The sequence below is a fragment of the Bos javanicus genome, chromosome 10 (assembly GCF_032452875.1).
Source record: "Bos javanicus breed banteng chromosome 10, ARS-OSU_banteng_1.0, whole genome shotgun sequence".
NCBI lineage: Eukaryota > Metazoa > Chordata > Mammalia > Artiodactyla > Bovidae > Bos > Bos javanicus.
The window spans coordinates 77,403,974-77,411,902 of NC_083877.1; positions in this window are offsets into that span (position 1 = coordinate 77,403,974).

The following is a 7,929-nucleotide window of genomic DNA, read 5'->3' on the forward strand; positions in this document are numbered from 1 at the left end:
AAGGTTTCTGAGCAGCGGGATGGCGTGTGCCCTGGGAAGGTCAGTTGAGAAGCTGTGTTTAACACCTGTCAGAGACAGCAGGACGCAGAGGTGAGGAAGCCAGTTAGAAGACCTGCAGTCATCTGGGTAAACCTTAATGTGGGACTACACTAGGCGAGAAGAATATTGGATGGAATCATTCAACAAGTATTTATTACGAATCTGTTCACCATCTGTCAGTCACTGTGGGGGGATGAAAACTCGTGAGAAACACAAATCTTCCTCCTAGGTGCTTGGAACATGACTTGAGGGATGAATCAGTCAAGGGAAGCTTGTCCTTGCTAAACTCTCCCCCTTATGGACACACAGCATAAGTTAGTGTACTCCCCACCCCCAGCCCCCAGCTCCGTACCCCAACAACAGCAGCTCACTTCAATCCCAACAACAATTGAGTGTAAAATTCTAAGGTGTGGTCTGCTGTCCATCCTGACTTAACAAACATTCCGTGGCACTAACTGTGTGCCATATACTATTTTAAGAGCTTTATAAATACTGCATACTTTTGCCCTCATAACAATCTTATGAAATAGGTACTATTACTGTTCCCACTTTGTGAATGAGGACACTGAAGCCCAGAGACGAAATCATTTTCTCAAAATCATGTAGCTACTGAGTAGCAGACCTACGATTTAGAAACTCAAAAGTCTGGCTCCAGAACCTTACGCTTAGCCATTACGTTATACTGCTTCCCTGTATCACTGCTTTCTCTTGCCCACCTGTAATGAACCATGGCCTGAAGGGAATTGCTCTTCAGGGAGGCCTGGCGTGCTGCAGTCCATGGGGTCGCAGAGAGTCGGACACAACTGAGCGACTGAACTGAACTGAACTTGGGCCTTATCCAGCCTCTCTGAATCGGTACTATCTTCATGGCTTATAGTGCTGTCCAGGGTCACAGTCGTAGCTAGAGTCTGCTCACTGATCTCTGCTGTAGCCATAGCTACGGTCAGTGCTTTCACTGCCTGCCCTGCTAGGTAACCAGCCAAGAAGGTGAGTGGGGCAAATCAATGATTAGGTGAGGGACAGGGAGTCCTGACCCCACAGGATCGTTGACCCTCTTTTCAGAGCTGTCATGTTGTGCTGCTGCTCATCTTGCCTCTCTGGATGAGGCAGACACCTTGGTGGGGCTTAGAGCCTGGGTTCTGACGTTTACTACCCGTGGACACTCATCCAAGTTATTTAACTTCCCCAAGCATCAGTTTCCCCATCCATAAAACGAGGGGATTAAATATCATGATAAAGTTGTGATAACAGGAAATGAGACACTTTCTATAAAGTCCTAATAAACAGTGTCTGACATAGAGCAAGTGTTCAGAAAATGTTAGCTGTTGTTATCTCATCTAGGTAAGAACAAACTCTTCATTTGATCCTGGATACTAGACTCAGAAGTATTCAGAGGCCCCAGGGGGGCCTTTTATACCCTTATTCAAGAAAAGTACTAAAATATCCCTTTAGCCTTTGGGGATAGAGGAACAAGCAATTTGGGGCCTTGCCATATAGATATGTATATTATTATTATTACTTTACATTGTACACTGGATTGCAAGGCAGTCTTGAATCATGGTTAAGCCATTGGATTCTGGAACCAGACAGCCTGGAAATAAATCTTAGCTCTGCCATTTAGCAGCTGTGTGACCTCAAGCAAGTTCACATACTTGAGCTTCAGTTTCGTTGTCTGCCAAGTGAGAGGATGATGCTCTCCTCCTCAGAGGGTTGTTTTAGGACAAAATGAGTTAGTATATGTACAGTCTTACAACAGTGCTTGGCACATTATAGGTACTCAGTAAGGATGGGCTATTACCAAAGCATCCTTTGGATTAAACTAGGCAATTCCTTTTCTTCTAGAAAAGAAGGCTGGGGCAGATTTTTCCTTCTTTAGTGGAGAGAGAGAACCCATAAAATCCAGGAAAGGAGATAAAACCAGACCTTGGAGGTGAGAAGTTTTCCCCTATCCCATACCTGGGAGATGGGGGTGGGATCCATGCCATCTGAGACTCTGGATCCAGACGTGAGCCTGGCATAAGGACCAGGAGGGACCTCAGGCAGCCACATTGCATTGAGGGTAAAGAGGGAGGTTGTGATCCTTTTATCTGAGGCTTCTTGGAGCATCAGTGAGTTGCCACACCTAGGTCTTCCTTAGAGACAACTGGGAGTCTTTGAGTCACTGGCCTTCCCTTCAGCTTGATGCTGAGATTGGAGACCTCATTACACAGGTCTTTCCATTCAGGCCAGTAAGGCCTTCCTTTGCCCTCTCAAAGACACTTACACAAGACAAAGTGGGAGATGAGACACACATGAGAAGACCACTGATAATCCATGGGAGTATATGCTCTGTGACAGAGAGGGCCTGCATCATCAGGAAGGCTTGGCTTTAGTTCCAGATCTGCCCCTAACTAGCTGGTGTATGTTAGGTAAGTCGCTTCATCTTTCTGGGCTTCAGTTTCCCCATCTGTGGAATGCTCTCATCCCAACCCCCAAGACACTGAACGATCTCTGAAAAACATCCTCCCAGCTCTGTGAGCCCATAAGTGTTCAGACGATAATTCCATTAGGAATTCAGAGGTGAAGTGGTCAGAGGAGCTTTCATGGAAGAGGTGAGCCTGGGAAGGATGTTCTCTTCTTGTTCTCATGGCTCTAACCCCCATCCTGACAGTGGGCGACCTTTCTTGATTCATCAGGCCAGAAGAATTTCTCACCAAGGGGCCTTAGCCCCTCTTTTTGCCCCGAGACCTGACACAGCTACATCAAGGAACCAGCAGAGCCTCAAGCCCAGGAGTAAGCTGACGGAAACGGCACCACCTCGGGGCCACCTGGGACAGTCTCCTCTCTAGTCTGAGGAATTGTTTTCCATGTGTCTCTTGATGCTCATTCATGAGTAGGTTGCAGGGGGCGAGTGTATCCCTGGATCTGACATCCCCCCTTCTTATCATCCTTCCCACGAAGGATCACCAAGGACTCTGTCCTAGACACATGCTTAGAAAGAAATCTGTCCCTTTGCATCCCATCCCCTATAAGGGTGGTACTGACCTCCCTGCCAAATCCAGTTTAGTGACACAAAAGACCCTGGCTCTCTTTCTAAGCTAATCACATGTCCAAGAAAGGTTAGAAGGAAAGGAGAGAAATCAGATTCCAAGAAAATGGTACCAGTCAAAACACTGTGGAAAGCAGGTGGGAATTAAACTTCATGCCATGGACCCTTGCTCTGATCTCGATGCTTCATTCCCAGCTCTTTTTAAGGGCCTCTCTCTACTTGCTTAAAAACTCTACAGTGAGGTTATTTTTAATAACAGGAGCCATCTGACTATTTGCCTGTGTAAGGAGGGTGATATATTTCCCTCTTCTCTTAAAGGAAAAGGAAAGGAAAGTCGCTCAGTCGTGCCCGACTCTTTGTGACCCCATGGACTGTAGCATACCAGGCTCCTCCATCCATGGGATTTTCTAGGCAAGGGTTCTGGAATGGGTTGCCATTTCCTTCTCGAGAAGATCTTTCCAACTCAGGGATCCAACCCGGGTCTCCCACATTGCAGATAGGGGTCAAGCTAATTTGCTCCCACGTGAGACAGTCCCAGTGTGCTTGTCATGAGTGGCTGAGGGCTTTGACGGACGTCAAGTGGTTGCAGTATCTCCACCAAAGCAAGTGACCAGGGGGCCTGGCTGCCTCAGGATGAGAGGTTGAGTCCAAGTGAAAGTTCCAAGGCCCATGGTAGTAGCTGCCCCCTCCATGAACCCTCCTGATTATCAGCTCATGGCAACCCCATCCGCCCAGTCCTCATGCTTTCCTCAACCTGCAGAGGCACTCGGGAGCAACCCAGCCCCTCAGTTCTCTCAGGCTCCAGACCCGGGAACTGCCCTCAGCCTTTTCCGCCTAGTGACATGGAGGATTATCATTTCAGATTGTCATGTGTAGACGATTTTCCAGCATATCCTCTTCCATTACCATCAGAACAGACTGCAGTAGGGAACAGAAGTTTCCTTCTGGGTCATTAGTTTTCGTTTTGTTTAATTACACTTCAGAGTTAAGAGCTTAGTTTCTCCTGCATCACCTTCTTCTCTAAAATGAGAGGGGTGATGCTGACCGAACATTGTACCGCCTCAGATAAGTGACGATGCCCTCCTTCTATGATGGAAAATGTTCTGCTCGCTTCTTTATTCTTCTGACCCCTCTCTAAGGAAAGAGCCCAGAGTCATGGAATGACATGGCTGGAAGGAACCTTAGAAATCATTCTCTGCTTTTCAAGCTGAGGGAATGAGGTTCAGAGGGTGAAGTGACTTGAATTTTCAGAAAATATGACCTTAGAAATGTGGTTCCCACTGACCCCACTGCCCCTTCTCTGTGACCTGGGGAGAGTTACATGCTCTTTATGTTATGGGGTCTGACTCTGTCATCTTGGAAGGACATCAACCAAACATGGAGGATGTGAAAAAGAGAGTACTATTTCCACCTCAGGGTCCCTCACCGGCTCCACATACCCTCCACCCCTGGTTCCAGTGCCTTGGGCCTTCTGGGCGTCCCTGTTGGCATACACTGAATCCGGGCCGACTCTGCTAGACATATCCAGTCTTGCCCCCTCTCTCCCACCTTTATGGAAACCCCAGGTACGGCTGATGGGAAACCCCGAGATAGACACCTGACCCTGGGCAGCCCCATTCGCAGACTGGTCATCTGCCCGCGACATGGCCTGGTTCCAGATACTGAAAGTGTGGTTCTTGGCAGTAGGTGATGGACTTGGATCCAGGTGGCCATATTGGAATTTGTGCAGAAATAGTAAGCATCTATTTTTAGTAATAGTAAGCAACTAGTTTTTACCTTAGTTTTTGTTTTTGTTTGGTTTGGTTTTTAAAGAAGCGGGGGAATGGTATCAATACAGACTCATGGCTATAAGCACCCATGATCCACTGGGAGATGGGAAGAAGGGCTTTGGCTCTTGTTGATTTCTGGTGTCGTGGGCTCTGTTTTACTTATTTCCCACCTTTGGCCACCATGAAGTTTCAGTCTCCTACCCTCTGTCCTTTAGTTTTATTGGCTTTAGTCCCCTCCAACAACAGCATCCTTAATCAGAACATTATCTCGTACCATATACACGTGTAGACCTTGTTCCTCAAACCAGGAACAAGTTCTCAAAGCCCAGACATTTACATCTTAGTCTTTTGAAAACCTTTTCCAGTTAACTTTTACGTATAACAGCTGGTGAAAGGCTGAGCTGAAAGGCTTTCTGGGGATCCAGTTCTATAAGCCCTTTTAAATATTTGCATCAGTTTGCCCCAAGGAAGCCTTTTTGAGCCTTCCAACATAAAGCTACTCAGTATTAATTGTCATTATAGTTTTAAATGAATTCCAGTGGGTCTTGTGTAGCCCTGATTTCCCCAGGCCTCTCATTGGCAGGAGGAGATGGAATTACAGGGGCTGTACAGAAGTTACCAGCTCATCTAGCACCTCAGCCTCTGAAAGTGCCCCTCTTCCACTTTCCTATCTCCCCACCTCGTCCTTCTGCCAAGCTGCCACCAGAGCCATCTTCCAGGTGCCCATCTTATCACGTGGTTCACCTGCTCAACACCCATCCTTGGCATGTGTTCGTAGTTGCCATTCCTCAGTCATCCCCCACAGCCTCCTCCCTTGTTGGCAGAGCTGACCTCCCGGGAAAGATGCAAAAAGGGCAAATATCCACCCTCTCATTCTTGAAACTAGAGCACAGGGGTATGACCCAGTTCTGATCAGCGGGACCTTCTGAGGGTTTCTGAGAAATATGTTCCTCCTTAATATAAAAGACACAAGTGGGAGAAACTCCTTTTTGTCTTGTTCTGGATTTTGTGCATTGAAGCCATGACGCCTGGATCTGGATGTGATCATGGATGGAAGCTGACACAAAGCCATGCCTTGATGAGTTCCTGAAGCTTTCTACTGCTGGACTTTGTATTGTACAAGAAAATTAAACTTCCTTATCATTCAAGCCACATTTAGATGGACCTATTTTTGTTACAGGCAAAAGTGACCTAAGACATGGTCTATAGATCTCTACAGGAGAAAGTCTAAGCTCCTTAGCATGGGTACATAAGGCTTTCACAAGTGTGCCCTGTGTCCTGATCCAGAGTCTTTTTTTTTTTTAATCTGCCAAACCCAACCTTCTATTCCCATCCCCCAGCCACACCAAACTATCTGGTAAATGGGCCAACCTGAACCTGAGCCTAGAACGTCTGTTCTTGCCCGGGTTAAAGCTTACCCATATTCAAGACCCAATTCAAGTTTCTCTTGATCCTTCACACGTTCCTTGCAGTAGAATCTCCCCTCCTTTGTGCCCACAATAGTACTTGTAACACCAAGTTCTCTTTGGTTGGTTTTATGTCTGACACTCCTTCTGCTGTAGGTTCTTTGGGGACAAGGCCATGAATTTTTTTTCAGCTTTGTATACCCAGTGCAAGTGCTTAATAAATAATTGAATGGGTGATTAAATTAGTTGAGCCCAGTTCTCAACTTTCCCTTATTAACGGAATGATTTTCGGGTTTCGTTTTTGTTTGTTTTTCACTGTGTGAGTCTGTCAGCCTGTCTTAGACCAGAGCTGCTCACACTTTAATGTGCCGAGGAATCTGTGAACACACAGATTGTGATTCAGCAAGTCTGTGTGGAGCCTGGGACACTGCATTCCCAAGCAGCTCCCAGGTGATGCTCACGCTGCTCATCCGAGGAGCATATCTTACATAGTAAAGTCATCAGGACAGCAGGGTCCTCGAGAGCAGATGTTGCCCTGTCCTTAAGTGGAAAAAGTCCTAAAAAACAAGTGGAGACTTATTGAAAGTGACAATTGGGTGATAAGGAATATACTTGGTATTCATCACTTCTGTTCAGCAGCTTTGGTCCCCTCCTCTGAGTCATCTTCTTCCGTGACGGGCTGAGCTCCTCTGAAGCTCTGATTTCTCATTTTCTCCAGCGAGAGTCTAACCTAAGTCACAAACACGGCTCCCTCCATACCTCTGTGAGAGCTGTCAGGAGCTCAAGTGAGCTGGGAGAGAGCACTGAGCTATGCCAGGTGTCCCGGCAGCTGATTAAAGCAACAAATCGGAAATGAAAGAGTAAAGCTGTTTATCACTTACTGCAATGTAATAAGCAAGAGTCTAAAGCTGGATGCCAGCTCCTTCTGCTCCCATTTGCCCTGTGGAGGGGCACACTAGCCCAGGGTTGGGTGGATCAGTGTAGCTGATGAGGGAGCTCCAAGCATAAGAGACTTTAGTTTTGTGGATCCTGAGGTTGGGGAAGTGGGAAAGGGTAAGGAGTGGGAAAGTACTGGGTCCTGAGTCTGACCTGGTTGCCCCTTCCTTTCCCACTCCTACCCCTACAAGGAAGTCTCGGCAGAGTCAGGCACCTGAAGAGGACCTCTGCTGAAGACCTCAGATGGAGAGACCTAGGAAGGAAGGTCCCTCCGAGTTAGGAGTATAAATACTCGAAAAGCATGACCTTCGTGGGGGAGGGGAGGCCTGAGTGCTTGACTGCAGCTCGCTCCAGAGACTGGGGTGACATAGGCTGTGTTCCACGGCTGCAGTGGGGAGGGCAGCTCCCCCTAGGCCTGCCAGGAAAAGCCTTTCAACTTGCCTATGGTTGGGATTAAAAACTCACACAATCACACCTAGATTTTTAATCAGGAGCTAGACTCTTCAGTAGTTTTTCTCCCTAAAAGTGTTCACTTAAAATTCACTCATATTCATTCCTCCTCTGCCTACCTGTCTGTGTCCTTCTCTCCCGACCTTCTTCCCCGCCACAGGCACCACCCCCTGCCATCCTACTCATGTTTCTCAGTTGTATGAGTTCCCTATTATTGCACAACAAATTACCCTCAAAACTTAGTGGCTTACAACAACAAACATTTATTAGCTCAGTTTCTGTAAGTCAGAAATCAAGATGG